The 18,732-nt window shown below is 36.2% G+C and overlaps 1 long non-coding RNA gene across 1 annotated transcript; it reads left to right on the top strand.

Annotated features, from left to right (window-relative positions):
- The first annotated feature begins 8,609 nt into the window (after window positions 1–8,609).
- Window positions 8,610–17,238, top strand: LOC137741410 (uncharacterized). The gene is made up of 4 exons (XR_011069293.1): window positions 8,610–8,768; window positions 16,448–16,686; window positions 16,939–17,028; window positions 17,137–17,238. It is a non-coding gene; the product is annotated as an uncharacterized lncRNA (long non-coding RNA).
- Window positions 17,239–18,732: the final 1,494 nt, after the last annotated feature.

Below are 18,732 nucleotides of genomic sequence, written 5' to 3'. Positions count from 1 at the left end.
TTTGGTTAGTAATCATCCACCAAAGTAGTTGTTGTTGTAATAGCTTTGAGCTATATGTATAGAGAAGAAATTATTCATTATATTTCTTTCTCTATTTGTTTCTTTGGTGTGTGAGAGTTATTGGGTGTATTGGGCTTTTGGGTTGTGAGATTGCCAACACTTTGTAAACTCCCATTTGGTTGATAGTGGATTATTGGGTGAGCTCCTACTGCTCCGAGGACGTACTCCAGTTACATTGACTGTGGAGGAACCTCGTTAAAATCTTTGTGTCTTTAATATTTTGTTCTTGCATTTTCATTTGATAAATTTCCTGTGGGCTAGCTTGAGTTGGTTCCATTTGATTTTGGTGCTATCCTAGCACAACAAAAACAGCTATATACATGCGTTTTTGCCTCTCTCTCTCTCCTTTCTCTCTATTCTTAAAAAGCTTCAACTTTTGGCTTCTGGGTATTCAAAAGAAGAAGAAGAAGGAGGAGGAGGAGGAGGAAGAAATAGGTACAATTAGAACATAAGATTATCAACTTAACTTCTTTAACTCCTATGTGAATTAAATGACTGTTGAGTTGTATTGGGTTTTCTTCTAAATATTTCAAATTTTTCCGTTTGGGTTTTATCTCTGATATCATTTCTGGCATTGGATAGCTGCTGGACTTGCTTCTTCATCACCATCTTCTTCCTTTTGTCTCCTAACTTTTTCAGTTTTAATTTATAATTTTGGGCGAGGACTTCTGATCAAATTTTCCAGCTGGGTGAAGAATAATTCTAGTGTGGCCACAGATGATATACTATGTGTTTTTATATAAGTAGTGAAAAATTTTACTTTTTAAGGTATTAACTTTATAACACTCATATCCCACCATTTGTACAGTGACACGTGGTGTATCACTTCGTATTTCGGTCACACTAAAAAATCTCTCGTGTGTTGGAGAAAAAATGGAGGAAGGTGGGTTAGGGCGGAGCTACAGTGAGTGTCAAAGACAGAGAGGTCGAGCTTGCGGAACCTACATGGTGGTCATGGCTGGGAGGAAGCTCAACGTTGGGGAGGAAGCAGCGAGGAAGAACTGCGAGATTTAATTAGATAGAAACTGGGCTTAACGTCGTAGTCATGGTAGCCTAAGTTGCACCGACATGAACACGGATATGGCGACACGTGACATGGCCATACTGTTACAAGGAAAATTTAAAAAAATAGGACATGGATACAGTTAGAACATGACAATTAAAATATAACAAATTATAATAAACATTACATATATTAAAAATAATACTTCAAATTGAGGTCTCTCAATACAGAAGTGGCATTTATATTTCTCAGTGTAAATATGCATTGGAGATTCTCAAAGATTATGGTTTCTTGGGAGCACGCCTTGTTTCTTTTCCTAAAGGATCTGAAAAAATATCGTCTTCTTGTAGGAAGAATCATTTATCTCACAATAAATCGACCAGATATTACCTACCCTATACATGTTCTAAATCGTTTCATGCATGACCCATGGCTTCCACATATGGATGTAGTATTACGGGTTGTTTGTTCTTTAAAATCTGCTCTGAGTTAAGGTTTATTATTCCGTTCTGACAACCAAATGAGAAAGAAAGGGGCGCGCTAGCTTACTAATAATATAGGGCTTTTTCCGCTTGATCGGAATCTATTCTATGATTGAATAGCAGAAGTGCTACTAAGTGCAACATGGGAAGCTTGGATGACAGACCATTTCAAAAAAGCTACGAAAACCAAGGGTGGGTTCTCAGTCCGGTTGGGCAGATGTGGACGAGCTAAGAGGCCACGCCTTCCTCCAACGGTCGGGCCTTGGGGTTTGGGGGATAATATTTTTGCCCATTTGATAATTCATATACACAACCAGTAGTGCACAACAAGAATCTTGCATCACATGTGCAATCAATGCTTCTTGTCATAAACCCTATCCATCATCAACCTGCATTTGATCTCCCCTCCCCCTCTCTCACCAAACAATCTCCACCATCCATCCACCCACCGCCTCTCCAAATTTCCCTTCTCTTTTTCATCCCCCATCTCCATCTACAAATTAATAGTTTTTTGTAATCTTGATTGGGTTGGCTATTACTCGACACTCGACCACAGGTTATTGTGTGTTCTTGGGAAATTCTTTGATTTCATGGCAAACAAAACGACAGAAAACGGTTTTGATCTATTCTGCTGGAGCGAAGTACAGAGCTATGGGTGGAGCTTGTTGTGAAGTGATTTGGTTATGTTTTCTATTGGAGGATTTGAACGTTCATTTAACTAGTCCATCTCTTTTATTTTGTGACAATCAAGCGGCATTGCATATAGCCGCCAATCTTGTTTTTCATGAACGCACTCGCCACGTTGAGATGGATTGTCATTTTATACGTGATAAAACTGTTGATGGCACAATAGCTACTAGACATGTTGATACAACACAACAGATGGCAAACATGTTTACAAAGCCTCTCGGGAAGGAGAAATTTTCGAGCATGTTACGCAAGTTGGGAGTTCTTGACATACACTCTCCAACTTGAGGGGGAGTGTTAGACAATTAGAAAATCAGTTAGAGTTAAATTGTAATTATAAGTATATCCCTAACTTGTAGGAAGTCTTCTTGTCATACAAGGAATGTCATTGTATATATATTGTATTCCCATAACAATGAAATATTCATTCAGACATATTTTTCTACATAATTAGGAACCAAGAAGGAAAAGACAAAAAAGGAAAAACAATTAGGAGATGAATAGCCCCAATTGACTTGAAATATCAATCCTTGTACACATGCAGACAATGGGAGCCTTGGAATTTTTTGCTTCTAAGGCCACTGCGAATCCATCGACGTTGCAATAATTTAGGAGATTACATTTTTACATTTAATCCTATGATTTAGGATATTTATTCTTTAAATGTTTAAAAAAATTGAAAAATAATCATGAAATCAAGAGATTAAATACTTGTGAGATAAATTTGGTATCGAAATAAAGATGAGGGACTCATCGAACCTTTTTCAATCGTAACAAATAAAGTGAACTACTTATAAAATTGGCTCACAAAATTGTAGTTATATTCAAAGTTCTAAAAGGTGCTAATATTAGCAAGCAAGGGTAATGTGGAGCTTAAAATAATCCCAAAAATTCTAGAGACGATGTAGACATGTAAATTTTGTTGCATACAAATGATGCATCACAAAGCTCCACGTGACATATGACTCATCACAAATGGACAAGTCATCACTAACTTATGGCACAAATCAAGCAGATGAAGCTCAAAACTTCCCCTAAATTCGGCAAAAAAAGGGAAATATCCCTTAAAATTGGCAAAGGGTCCAAATTGCTCCCAAAACCGGAAAGAAAGCTAATGCATCTTCACAAAACAAGTAAGAATTGAAGATTGCTCACAAAATAGGCAATAAGCCTTATAGATTTTGGCCAAACAAGGGAAAATAGGCAATAAGCCTTATAGATTTCCAGCGGGTCACCCATCATGGGATTGCTCTCGCGCGAACTCGCTTAACTTTGGAGTTTTTATGGAACCCGAAGACAGTGAGCTCCCAAAAGACCTCATGCTAGGTAGAGATAAGAATATACATATAAGGCTTACATGATCCACTCCCATGGATGATGTGGGATGTTACAATCTAACTTTCTTCATTGTCAACTCCTAGTCAATAGTTTAGTACAATTAGCAAGGTGTAGTCTTGCAATTGAAGTCTATCTCATTTGCTAGGTGGTCTCTGACAATGAGATGGCTTCTTTCCTAGTCCAACATGCAAAACTTCAATTTATAGTTGTTATATTTACCATGGGGTGTGAGGCTTTAAGGGATTACATCAACACCACCAGCTTCCACCATTGTTGGCAAAGCCACATGTTAATCCCAAAGTTATTTACCCCATGCACAACGACACCTTGAAACCCACTTGTCAACCCAAAGTTATTTTAATTTAGTTTTCAGAAATAGTGCATAATTTTGCTGTAGTTCTAGAAATAGTGAGAGTTATTTTGGTTCAGTTTTAGAAATAATATTTGTTATTTTGATACAATTTCAGAAATAGTATTTATTTTGTTCATTTCTAGAAATAGTTTAAGTTATTTTGGTTTAGTTTAGGGTTTATTTTGTTCCCTTCCAGAAATAGCGTCCTGTTTTGATGTAACTCACAAAGTAGTATTTATTTTGATCCCTTCCATGAATAGTGTATGTTATTTTTGTTTAGTTTTCATAACTAGTGGGTAATTTTAATGTGGGTTGTTTTGGTTTAGTTTCAGAAATGTTGTTCGATTTTTTTGTTGTAGTTTTAGAAATAGTATTTATTTTTTTCATTTTCAGAAATAGTATGAGTTATTTTGGTTCAGTTTCAAAAATAATGCGCAGTTTTGCTATAGTTTCAGAAATAGTATGGGTTATTTTGGTTTAGTTTTAGAAATAGTGTTTGTTATTTACTATAGTTTCAGAAATAATGTTTATTTTGTTTCCTTTTTAGAAATAGTGTGAGTTATTTTAGTTCGATTTTAGAAATAGTGTTCGCTATTTTGATGTAATTTCATAAATAGTGTTTATTTTGTTCCCTTTCAGAAATGGTGTGGTTTATTTGGTTTAGTTTCAGAAATAGTACGAGTTATTTTGCTATAATTCTAGAATTAGTGTGAGTTATTTTACAGTAGTTTCAAAAATAATGTGTGTTATTTTGTGCGTTTTTTAGCCTCATCATGTACAAGAAATGCCAAACCAACTTCCCATCCCAATTCCTAACCATCCAAATTCAATAACGAGTAGTGCCAAATTCATGAAAGTCAATTCTCTCCACTCGATTTTCAAACAGGAACAAAATTTTCACACAAAAGCTCAATTTCCCAGCACAAAAATGCTTACATGCAAGAACGCCAAGGTGCAGATATTTCAAACCAATCGTATGATGCGATTACTATGTAAAAATGTTAAAGCAATGACACTGTGATGTCATAATTACATACCTCGTTCCCAACCCAAGTGGGCAGTGGAGCCATAATTAACAGTGTCCCCACAATTTCCAAGAAGGAAGCTTTGCTCAACCAAGGAGGTTCTTCTTATGTAATCCAAGTGATAAAACCTATATAATTTGAAATTCGCCATCTCATGAGCCACTATGTTGTCAATTTTAATCCAAGACTTTTTATTTTTTATTTCAAATATAGGAGGTATCCAATAAAATGTTACATTTGCATTGTAATATTTTACGTTCTCAAAAAAAAAAAAAATTGTATATTAATCACTATTTCAATTTGTTATTATAGTCGGATTTGGATCCTCTCCTAACACCAAGTAGTGTAGGTCGTTGGATTTTTATCTAATGACTATAAACATAGAGGTCTTTTTAAAATTATATTAATTATAATCATTGGATGAAAATTCAACGACGCACACTGTTTAGTCAGTAGGATCCTCTCCTTAGGCTCAAGAGAGAGGATCCAAATCGATTGTAGCCATGCCAAACTTTACGAAAGGGGATAATAAGCAATCAAACCCAACAACAAAAATAACAAAATGAGGACACGTGCAACATAATTACGTATACAAAAATATTTGATAATCTAGCAAAATCTCACATAATTACGCAACATAATTAATTACGTATAATTAATCAGTTATAAGCAAGTGCCTTGTCGCTGTTAGTGTGCACGTCAGCAAAAAAAAAAAAAAAAAACTCAGAGAGAGAAAGTTCAGAGTCTATCTCCTGTACAATTTATTCCTCTCGGCTTTCTCCTTTCATTTTTCTGGACACGGTGTCTTTTTTTATATGGGTAAATTGCATTGTGCCCCATCAGATTTAGGTGCAATTACGACTTCATACATCATTTTTGAAACATTTCAATCTCGTGCACAAATTTGAATTTGATTACATTTTCATACATTTATTAGTCAAACCGTCAATTTCACCATTAAATGATGACGTGAAACTTATACGGCTCACATTTTTGCTGATGTGAATGTCACTAACATGCCACAGAAAAAAGAAAATAATTTAAAAAATTTAAAAAGTTTTGAAACATAATGGGTCCACCACTACAACTATTCACCTTCAACCTTCTTCCCTGCAAGTCTGCAACCTAACCCCCCACATCCCAAAATACCCAGATTTTTTTTCGAACACAAGAATCAACCAAAAAAATTATATGTAAATACACACACACACACACACACACACACACACACACCGAAGAATCAACTCTCTGAAACAGATTACCAAGAAGAAAAAAAGGAAATACCCCTATTTGGGTCCAAAATAATATTGTTAGGCCGAGTGTTTGTTTGTGCTCGGCCCAAAGCCATGTCAAAAGTACTATGGGTTGTCTGGTGATTCCGGGCCATTCAGCAGGGATGGTCGAGTCCTATCACAAAAAGGAGTAGTTCAGATAAGCAAAAGGGTCGAGGAAGTCTTAGTGCAATTAGGATTCTCGACCAACAATGAATAAAGCCCTAAAAAGGGGTGAGTTCAAAGTCCTAGTGGGAGTAGGGTTGTTTGAAGCAAAGTTGGAACGAAACAAGAACTCCCAATCCATATATGAGTTTAATTCGATCTCAAGAAGGAGTTGGTGCTATAAATACAAGACATCATGCAACAATTCTGGACCTTCAATTCAACACACAATTGCTCTGTGCAAAACCTCTCAAACATCTTGAGATTTTTATTTTCTTTTTCCCGTCGACACATCTTCAGTTTGGATAAACAGCACTGTGAAGACAACCGGCGAACACCTTCAGTTTGGATAAACAGCATTGTTGCTGTAGAATCAGCTGACCGAGGAGCACCTTCAGTTTGGATAAACAGCACTGCGTCGAAGCCTACTGGTTACCTATCCAAGTCTCGGTTGAGAAGGGTTTTCGAATCCTTATTGGCAGAGATTATCTTATTAGCCTTTTCGGCAAAGTAAGGTGTTACGAGTTACGACATTCGGTGTATTAGACGCCGAGTGATTTTATGATTGGATATTCACGAGTGAGTTTCAGATTTTAGCATTATAACGGCCGAACCACATTCACCATTAAGACATACATCACTTTTGAGTACTTGTGTTCATATAGTCTGGTATTGATTCGACGTGTTTATACCCTTATGAATATAATCACTATGACCGAATCGGGCGTCGACAATTTGTGAACTTCGCAGACCTAGCAGCCTTGTCTTCAGGCTCGAGAATCCAAAGGTCGAGATCTATTCCTTCCTCGGCTGCAGTCATAAGATACAGAAGTCAGTAACGCGCTCAACGCAACATTAACAAATTTTACTCCTCGGCTAAGCTCAGCCGACGAGTTGGCACGTCCCGCATTTAACCGAAGGACGTAATTAGCTTATTAGTTACTCAGCCTGCGCGCCACGTAGGTTTTGTAATTTTTAGGGTCAACAACCCCTAAAACACCACTGTCGCCCTCTCACCTATTTCCGTCGACCTCCTCCATTTTTTTCTCTTCCTTCTTCTCTCACTCTAACCTCGAATTGGCATTAATCAGAACCATAAGACGCAGCCAGCAACGAAATCGAAGGGGATTTTGGTATTTGACAATTAAAGGAGATTCCTCCTCCTCAGTCTTAGTCTCTCCCTCTAAATTCTCAAAAAAACCTCTCTAAAACCCTAAAATGGGACTCCGGCGACAATTTAGAAAGTGATGCTTCATCGTTGTTCCCTCACGATCCCTCCTCTCAACCCTGAATTTTTCTCATCTGACAACAGCATGGTCACTGTCGTTGTGCCCTCCGACAACGCATTTATGTCCAATCTTGACTTTGGGTTCGATGCCACTGAAATTGCAAGTTCGAGCTCACCTTCGACGACTTGGACGACCTCTACCTGCCATCGGTGGCCGAGGATTTCCTCATCCCTGACGGCTTAGATTTCAGCGCGATTGCGTCGCATTCGGGGTCTTTTGAATTGGGAGCTCCGCAGTTTCGGTTTCTAGCGTTGATAAGGGTGAGCGTTGCTGCAGAGACTTAGGTTTTGATTTCCTCGTCCTTGACGGGGCTCTTCGATTTGAGGGCTTGGGGTTTGAAAATCACCAAGCAGAGACATAGGTTTGTTCCACGAGAAACATTAGGTCATGTTGGTGGTCTGACGTTGACGGGGAACAACGACTTCACCACCGTCTAAGTTGTCTGGGTACGTTGGGAAAATCGTCGGAGAAGACGATGAGCAATGGCAGCAGCCACTGAGTTTGGGGCTGTGCAAGATGGAGTTTTTTAGAGAGAGAAATGAGGGAGGGAGATAGAGATGAGTTGAGTGATTTTGTTTTAGTTTAGTTTTTTTAATTGATTTTTAATTAAAAACATGTGGGTTTTGTATTTGTCACGTCATCCCTTAACAGTTAAATTGACGATTTGATTAATGAATGTATAAATTTATAATTAAATTATAAGTAAATGTATGTGACTGGAATGTTTTAAACATGTTGTATGGGGTTGTAATTGCATCCAAATTTGAAAGGGTGAAATGTAATTTATCCATTTTACAAAAATGTACGTGACTGAAATGTTTTAAACATGTTCTGTGAAGTTACCATTGCATTCAAATTTAAAGAGGTAAAATGTAGTTTACCCATCTTACAAAAATGCCAGCTTTCATTTTCTGATTTCTGTCAGGACCAGGAGAGAAAGAAGAAGAAAAATAATGGGTGTGGGTTTCAGGCTTTCGGCCGCACTCTTCTCTCTCCTCTTCTCTGCTTTAATTTGAAAAAACAAAAATGGCTGCTTTGCGTCTCGGCGACGGATGCATTGGCTTCTCCACTCGGTGATGAGTCGCTCTTCCGAGAGGTTCGCAGGTTTCTTTGGAATTAATTTTTCTCTACTGTGTTTCAATTATTTTCTCAAGTTTTTGCGTTTCTTGATTTGTTTTTGGAATTTGAACTTGCGTTTCTATTTGTCGTTGTATTTTTATGAAGTTTAGTCGGCACATTCTTGATTTTCTTTCTTTAAATGTTTAATTGATCCCGAGTTTCCTCATGAATCTGATCTACTTTGTTCAAACATTTATCTGGTTAAAATTTCAGTAGATTTATCTTCAGAATTCTTTCTGAAATTTTCAAATTTTTTAAGAAAAAAGAAGGAACTAAAAATTTGTAAAATGGTTTACTTTTGGCTTGCATCTGGAAATTTGAATAACAAAATTAATCTTTGTCTGGTGGATTATGAGGGAGTGGCATACTTGTAAATAAAAAAAAGTTTATTTCTAACAGAATTGCCTCACAGAATGGGATTTTCCCTTAGGGGCAAAAGCTGGAAAATAATTTATTCCGTTTTGGGCTTTTAATTCAGCCACATCTGTTCAATGTTTGCGGAGCTTAATATAGATTAGTTTGTTCTTATGATTAAATATGAAACTCTTGATTAAATAATAGTACACAGTGATTTTTGGTTAAATTAAACTTAGTTCAAATCATTTTCGTTAAAGTTTTCTATATTTTTAGATTAGACTTAATTAGATTAATAGTTCTCATGGTAATAGGGTAATTGGAAGATAGTGCATGTGGTAAAAAAATTAGGATTTAAGCCTCTGTAGTGAAGTTTATTAGGATTTAAAGATGTGATATCCACACACCTTTTTTAACTTCTCACACATCCTTCTAATTTTCGATCGTCTGATCGGATGAATTGAAAAAAACAACAGACATAAATTAACAAAGGATGTGTGAGAAGTAAAATGGGATGTGTGGACAGCACACCCCTAGGATTTATGCCCAAAATTAAAAATTTCGTCAACTTTTAACCTAATATGAGTGGTTCACGTGCTAATAATTAACAGAAAGTTGATGGAATTTTCAATTTTGGACTTTCTTTTGACTACCCTATCACTACGAGGACTAGTAATCCAATAAGAAAGCTTACAAATTCTAAAAAAATTAAAATCTATAGTTTCAAATTCTATCATTTTGAAGTTACTTAGTAATTTTAAATTTCCACTTCTAGAATGCAGAGAGTTAAGAAAATAAAATGACATCCTTAACTCACTCATTCAAAAAGAATGAGGATCCTCCAATCACATCTTTTTATCGTACATTTTACGATTAGTTTTCGTTAGGTATTGTTTATATTCAATTTAAAAAAAAAAATTTACAATAATTTCTAACCGCACAATAAACAGATGTGATTAGAGAATTTTCGAGATTCTCACAAAGAGAATCCGGGGAGAATCCTTTTTCACTCAAAAATACTTTCCTCTTTTCTATTTTCTAACACCTCTCGAACTCACGTTGACATACCACATCATGATCAGTTTGTCAAAAAAAAAAAAATTAAGCCAATCTCTAATAAAGTAAATTAAATACATAATTTCCAACGGGTTGTACATCTGCATTTTCTCTCCATACTTGACAACTTGATGATCTGAGTTTTCATTCGCCAACTCCACTCCGCCACCATGTCCGTCCAGTTCAACTTCGACTAGGTTGCTGTTGGCGTGGGGTGTTAGCACAGCTACTCACTCGTAATTCGTAAGAGCTGTAGATGGACCCTCTCCGTAGAAATTTATGCATAGACTTCTCTGCTTCAAAAACAATTTGTAATTCTCTGCCAAACGGATCCTAAGGCCATTTCTAACCGAAGAGTCCAAAGGGCCGAAACTAGTCTGAAAGCTATCTTCAATTGAGAGCTAGGCCAGAGGGCTCATGGGCCCCACGGAATCTGAAAGGGTCAAAGTGCCAACTGGCTGGCCTAATCCAGCCAGCTAGCCTCGAACTGGGCCAGAAATTCTAGCATTCATGTCGGATATAATCAACAGGAATTCTAGGCCAAATTTCAAATGCAATGGCTAGTTGACGTCAGCTAGTTGTTATTTTTGAATTTTTTTTCTATAACTTCCTATAACTTCTATTTTACAAAATTTGTTTTATATTTTTTTCTAAATTATATTTTTTTCCTATAACTTCTATTTTACAAAATTTGTTTCATATATTTTTTAAATTCTATTTTTTTCCTGTAACTTCCTAAGTCATTATACAACATTAAATTAAATTAAGTAACATGAAGCAACATTACGTTGTATTTAAATTTAAGTTGTAGTTTTTAAATAATAAATTATGTTTGGCCGTATAGCCCTCAGTTGAAGACGGTTTTTTATAACAGGGCTAAAACGAGCCATATGACCCTCAGTTGGAGATGGAGGCAAATATGGCCATGTACTGTTCATTAAAATATTAATTTCTTAGAGAGCTAGAGGGCTAAAACCAATGTTCTAAAAAAGAGCCTAGGCAGCTGCCTAGGCGCTAGGCGATGGCAAGACGAGGCGTTTTCTTGCAAATTGGTTGGAAAAATCAGATGGGCTCTAGGCGGGGCTAGGCAGAGCTAGGCATTTTTTTTTTAATTAAATTAAAAATAAAAATCCTATCTAAGTTTAAGTGGTTTAAAATTGAGAATTTGTTGTATATGTGTTATCCTACAATATTCCTTACTATGGTTATATGGCATATATGCGTAATGTGTTTTTAAATTTTGGACTTGTTGGATACTCTTTTTGTATTTTATCATTTTTTTTATTATCTTATCCATGGATTTCATACAAGTATAATTTTTTATAAGTGTCAATATGCACTTATTTACAAAATATACTAGAAATTTACCTAAATCCGCCTAGGCGCCCGCCTAGACCCCACCTAGCTGCTTAGGCACTAGGCGCTAGCCCACCATCCGACTAGCGCCTAACGTTTTTTAGAACTTTGGCTAAAACGAACCATCTAGCCAGCCTTCGGCTAGAAATGGCTTAAGCATCACAAGTGCCTTTATTTACATAGTTGCACCTTAACTTTGGATAACTTGTTTCTTAAGATTGCTTAGTCAGCAAGTATAGTGGGCATATTGTTATACTCCACATGTACATTCATTGAAGGTTAATGAGAATACATTTTTTTAGATTCAATCTTTCTCTAAACTTTCCCTCTGTCAAACTGATTCCTTCATAATTATCACACTTTCTACAGTTAGCCCTCCCCAACCAGCTTTAGATAACTTGTTTCTTAAACTTTACCCTGAAAATATATACAAAAGTGATGAAATTAGGGTTTCACCATAAAATCAATTGACAATACGTATGGTTGATTTTCAAGCCTACACATGGACAATAAGTGTGACGTGTGAGCACGTGTGACCCTTTAGACTTTCACACGAGAGACAGATCTGCCGATTTTCAAGCCTACACATGGACAATAAGTGTGACGCGTGAGCACGTGTGACCCTTTAGACTTTCACAAGAGAGGCAATATGTTCTGATACCATGATAAAATTAAAATTCAACTATAAAATTAATTGACAATATAAAAAGTAGCCTAAAATTATATAAGTCTTTAAATAGACTCGTCTCTCACCAATGTGGACGAACTCTCCCCACACACAATTAACTCTCAACCTTTTTTGAACATAAAAGCAAAGCAAAGTTTGCAGTTAGTGTCAAAGTCAGGTAGATTAGCTTACTCCCCTCAATATTGCAGCCGCTCTCTTTGACTTGTACAGCTCCTTGCTGAGCTCTTTTCCTCTCCTTAAATACTTGTGCTTCAATATTTTTCTGTTCATTCATACCACTACAACATTTTGGGTTTATTACGACTTGAAATATAGGGCGTATAATACTGATATGTTATAAATGATATTATTCACAACATTTATAAAGCTCATGTCATAATACTTGTGTATAGTCTGTCATTCACAGAGTCACTTTTGTGTAAGTCGTAAATAAAATTATATATGACTTAAGCGTTGTGTGTTGTATTTGACAATTTATACAAAGCATTTCCTTTTTCTTTTAAAGCTTTGCGTTATGTCATAAAGTGGACTTTCCATATACTGGGGTTCGTACCTCTTATGGTACACATAACACTTAGTAAATAATGGCTTTTAGCACAGAAGTTTTGTTGTAAAGAAGCCCGCTTAATAATTCATTCTCGTGCCGTCTATTTTTTATTTAGCCGCTTCTTTTTTTGGGTTTTTTTTTTTTTTAAAAAAAAAAATTCCCCCTCAAATCTTAAAAGGGTTTGTATTTTCTTGGTAAACTTGAAAGAGAAATATAGAGTGGATTTTGAAACAGAAAAATGATGCTAGGGTTATCTGAAGACTGGTGGAGGCGCTGACAGCGCATAAGGCCGAGTATCTTGGTACGAATTCGATTCTGGTCCCTGGTTCTTGCTCTAATTTGCATTTTTGTGAAAGTAGATAGGCTATTTAATGGGTTGAAGGTTAATTGGAGAACAGATAATTGCAGTTATTTAGTTCAGTTTTGCAATTTAGCTAATCGCTTTAGCGTAAATGCTTTGTTCAACGATAAGTATGGGTGGGCTGAAAGTATTCGTGCAATTTACAATCCAAATAGCAGCTTCGTGTCTAATTGGGTTGTAGTTAGGATTTTTCCTCTAGCTAATTATCAATGGTGGGTCTTAGGGAGTGGAGCCTAGAGGCAAAGTTTAAAACTAGGTTTTTGGGCATGCAACGATGTAGGAGCCAAGGAAGGTAACTGGAGAAAATTAAAATATGGGGTAGATTTTTTTGGTTATTGTGGGTATTTGGGTTATTATTTGAACATTGGGCTTAAATGAAAGAAAGCCCAAGGATGCCAAATTAAAGAGGACTTGCTCGAAGCCCAGCAGCACCAAGCCCACAGGCAAAGTGAAGCCTTCTCAGCCAAGATATAAGCCACGTGCTTACCATTGAAGTGACAAGTGATGGGGACTAACCTACTACGAGCCAAAGAACACTTTCTAGTGGCATTCCAAGTAAAAAGCTGATGACTCACTACCCTCAAAGTGCTTTTGGGCAAGAACAAAGTCACAGCAGTCGGGCTCATTTGCCTATAAAAGGAGGAAGAGGTCCTAGAAACAAGGACACTCAACCAATCAAACAAACAAACATACAAACTCCGTTCTCAAGCCAGATTTGCATTCAAAAGCTGAAATCAACCCAGATTCAGTCCTTTTTAGCGACAAGCTATCTCTTGTCCAGTTTAAAGCTCTGCTATCTCCCTCGGTGGTGCAGTATCGATTCCCTTGTGTAAAATTGTTTACCATTCATCCCTTTTTAACATATAAACCCCTGTTAATTCAAAGAGAAATGATTGTAAGAGGTTCAACTTTGACAGACAAGGTGAAATCTTACCCGAAGCTCTTTGTTTGTTTTCTAAACTTGTAGATCTATTACTTAATGCATTCTTCAGCATGTATTCAAGTCATTTCCATCAGTTTTCCTACTGAGAGTTCCATTTGCATTTGGATCTGGTTAGTTTAATGGATATGTTTTCATTAAAATCAATCAAGAACTAAGCAAATAGCTTAAGGGGATTTGGACTCTCTTCATTCGAACATACAAGACTATGAACTAAAAGTCCTCATTTACAAGGCAAGAAAAAGAACTTAATGTGGACTTAACCCATCCACGACAATCCTTTGATAACAAGAAGTCTGAGTAACTTGGGGCGCAAGTAATCGACTAAAAATACTCTTGTTCTACATCTACTATATTGAGATAGCAGTGGCACGCCTAACACTTAGTTAGTTTTGATTGCGAGCCTCAAGGCCTACACCTAAGGCCCCACAAAGGCACATTTCAGAACTAACTTTGTCCTCTTCTTGTAGCACATCCACAAGTAAGAGCCCGACTACACATCCAAAGTGCCAATCCCTTAAGAAGCTGTGCGAAGGTCCGAGGATCCTTCTCCAAAGAAATCTTAGACACCAACAGTGGGATGTCGAATTGAGGCATTTGCATTTGTTTCAAATACAATTCGGGTTGGCTGTGATTCAATTAAATGGTGCCTCACAAACCCGTGGTTTCGGGTTTCTAGAGCTTAATTGCTCAATCCCTTGCAAATATACGGGGTTTGTAGCTTATTTGATGTTCAATAAATTTGACGAACATGAGATAGAAGCCTATGTGAGGGTTCATGTGCTATGCGGGCTATCTGGGGAACAAGTAAAGATGCAGGGCGCTGAAGGAGTGAAGATCTTTGGGGGTGATGACGAAGTTGGTTTTCATGAAATCCTCACCTCAGCCTGTTAGGTGTGGGTTACGAGAGCGGGGCTGGTACGGGACTGGAGAAGGACCGAGAAGGTTGCTGACTGTATGCAAAAGGTGAGTACTAGGTGTTATAGTTTATGGTTTGATAAAAAGTATAGTTCCTTGTTTGCTTACCCTTTAATTAGGCATAATAAGCTTAATACTGTTTGGTTTTATTGGGATAATATGCTGATAAATAATCAACTATGGATTGATTTTACTAGTAAGGTGTTAATGGTTTACTGTTGTGAGAATTATGTGAGTTGGAACTTGGCTTGTCTAAATATGATTGCTGGTAATTGTATGCTTAATCGCCAGGATGTAGGGATTCAGGTAGGAAGTAGGATTGTGGGGGAGGGAAATAGGCTTGTGGGGGATGTTGTGGCATCCATTAAGGCAGCAGGAGCTGCGACGTCTTCCCTTAGGCTAAGTAACGAAGTGTTAAGTCCAAGTAAAGGAGTCTGAGGAGATGCAGAAGCAAGACCGAGCTACATTAGTCTGACTAAAGAAATAGATTAATGAAGTGCATGATGTGGAATTGCAGGGGTCTTGGAAGACCTGATTTTAAGAGTAATTTTAATTATTTGTGTGCTAGTTTTAAGGTGGACCTTTTTTGTTTAATGGAAACTAAAATAGATGTGGAGAAGGTCCATGGAAACTTTTATGGAAAGTTTTTTGATAAGATGATTAGTTGTAGCCCTGCTGGTAGGGCTGGTGGTCTATGTTTAGTTTGGAACTCGTCCAAGGTTGTAGTTAATGCTTTCACCTCGACTGCTTGTTATTTGCCTTGTTTAGTGAACGGTCCTTGTTCTACTTAAGATCAGTTTTTTACGTTTGTGTATGCTTTTTCTAAAAAACGGTTACAATTGGAATTGTGGGAGGATATCCTTAAATTAGATCCAAAGGATAAAACCGTGGTGCCTAATGGGTGATTTCAATAATATAGTGAACATAACTGAGAAGAAAGGTGGCTGCGAATCTAGTGTGTTCCAATTACAGTAGTCAATCGTTCTTATGTGGATTATGTTTTGTTGATAAGATGGCCAAGACAAAGTTGTAGAACCCTAGTACCAGGGTGCTGTTGACGTTTATAATTTTCTTTTGAAGGGGTGTTTATCGCTTTTATACTTTCATTGTTTACTCTCATATGTACAATACTGAAAAGTAAGCACGTACTGACGCATAATTTTAGTTCCATATTTATACATAATTTTGATTACATGTCCAAATTACCCAAGATTCTTTTTCCTTCACAAATTTGTGGAGTGCGTTACATGGATATGATTCATGTATGAAATGCACATGACTCTCACTAATTTAAGGGTTGCATCGTTGACTGTACAATTTTCAGTTCTTTATAATCATGAGTATAGACAGTTTTTAATTCTTTATGATCATGAGTATAACAATGGTTTCTATAACAAAATTCTGCTAAATATGTACTATCAGTATTTGTTTTCCAGGTTCATTAGTTGAGGATGATTTTTCCAAGAAAGAAAAGATCGCGGCATTCAGGCTGATCTAAAGAATATTATGTTGAAATTGCACCTGACATCTTACAAGAAGAAGACGAAGAAGTACCAGATGACCTATTTACAGAGGAGTCGAATCTAACTAAAAGAAAGAGGGGTCATACCAAATAATGTCAAATTAATTCAAGATTGGAAGACTTTCCTTGCAAAGATGACTCTAAGATGAAATTGTAAGCTCATTCTCCTTTTATTTTATTTCTAAGATTAGTTATCTTCGTTTGAGTTCAAAATTGGGTCACAGAAATCAAATTGATAGTAGTTAAAAGTCTATTTCAACACCAAGCCCGTCTACACAAGAATTTGGTGTTAGTTAAACATGTGTGTGATTCTATCTTGATTGCATGTTAATTTAGTTTGAAGATGGATTTGGTACATGCTAGCTAATCGATACATGATATGAATCATTGGTTTCCTTTTGATAGGACAAAAGCGAAACATTCAGAGAGATGAAGTCTAAGCTACTCCCGCACACATGTAGTCGCAAAGGATATGCTAGGTTGGCGGAGGATTTGGTAATTACATTTGATTCTAGTGCCTTCTTTTCTACAGGACAAGAACAATTTACTAATTTATTCTGTGTTCTACTGTGTGTTTACTACATTTATGTTTCTATTTTGTAGAAAAGAAAAAGTGTAGACCCTTCTCTAGTTTCTAGAGGTGATGTTTGGATTTCAGCACATACTAAGAAGGGTGGTGGACCATCCAATTTGCTTGCTGCGGAGACTATTGTAAGTAATTTTTAGCCATTTATTTCTTCTTGTTTGTTGATATGCAAACTGATGAGGTCTTAACTTTGATGTTCTTAACTTTGATGTGCAACGTTACGAAAAAATTAAGCAATATGGAAATGGATCATCATCTGGTTTTCGAGGTGATGTTCTTTCCAAAGTTTCTGGTGCTGAGCGCCATGGTTGTGCAAGAGGAGTCGGAGGTGGTGTTCCTCCTGCAAAGCTTGAAATATTATATTTTCAGAACAGAAATTGCGTAATCACCAAATGGATGAAAAGGTGCACAATTTAACTAATCGGGTCAGAGCACTGACAGAATTGGTGCATCTTTGTATGAAAAATCAGGTTAGTGATTTAATAACATTGGGATCATATTGAATATTTGTGAAATCAATTTTAGTGACACATCAAATGACAGGGTAATGATCTACCAAGTGAGGCATCTCCTGACACACAGGTTGCAGCTCCTGAGGCACATGTTGATACTGTCGCAAGAACTGAAACTCGTTTTTCCCAATGCGCAACAAATGAACCGTGGTGACCAGGTTGATACACTTTTTCAATGAGCCTTCTAACTATTAATGCTCATTGGCTCTGTTAAAAGCTCTGCCATTCTCAATCTAACTAGAGACATTAGAAATGATCATTAACTTAGTTAAAAGTTATGATGCTTTGGTCCTTTTTCATAATTACGAAATGGTTTGATTATAAGACACCTTCTTTTTGGTCCATCAACTTATTTATAACTGCTCAATGGTACGTAGTGTGATAATTTTTCAAATATTTGATATTAAGACAGATATAGGATAACATAGAAATTATTAGGGCCTTCAGCAACAAAATTATGAAAAAGTGAGTGTGAGATACAATTAAAAAAAATGAAAGAGAAGGATCATGATTCATGATCTAAAGGTTTGAATAGGGTAGAAAGGATTTAGTTTCATTGTTAAAATTGGTTGTGAGCTTATTGTTATTGTATTGTCAATTTGTATATTTACTTGAACTATCTAGTATCAATTTGGTTAGATATATCTAGCACCACCACAGAAGCCGTTTGTGTATATATGAAATAATAAAAATGATAAGTTGATTGGGTTCCTTGGTATAGAAAACTTCATTTTAATCCTTGGTAAAGATGATTTTTAGATTATAACCATGAGTAAGATCAAAATCTAATTTTAGTCCCTTGATACATTAATAATCTCATTTATTAATTATATTTTGATTTTTTAATTATTTCTCATTTTCTTCCTAATTTTTAATATATTAATTTTATTTCATTTTAATTATAATTTTCATTTCATTTATCGTAATATATTTTGTTGTAAACATTTAGATAAACTATTTTTTGCCATACAATATATTTTGATGTACTTTGTCTTCTTCATTTAGGTACATTAAATTCATTATAATACATTTCAGTGCATACATTTAGGTACACATATTTTGGTACATATATTTCGATACAAACATTTAGGTACAATAATT

The sequence above is a fragment of the Pyrus communis genome, chromosome 8, assembly GCF_963583255.1.
Source record: "Pyrus communis chromosome 8, drPyrComm1.1, whole genome shotgun sequence".
NCBI lineage: Eukaryota > Viridiplantae > Streptophyta > Magnoliopsida > Rosales > Rosaceae > Pyrus > Pyrus communis.
This window is presented reverse-complemented; position numbering and strand designations above follow the sequence as displayed.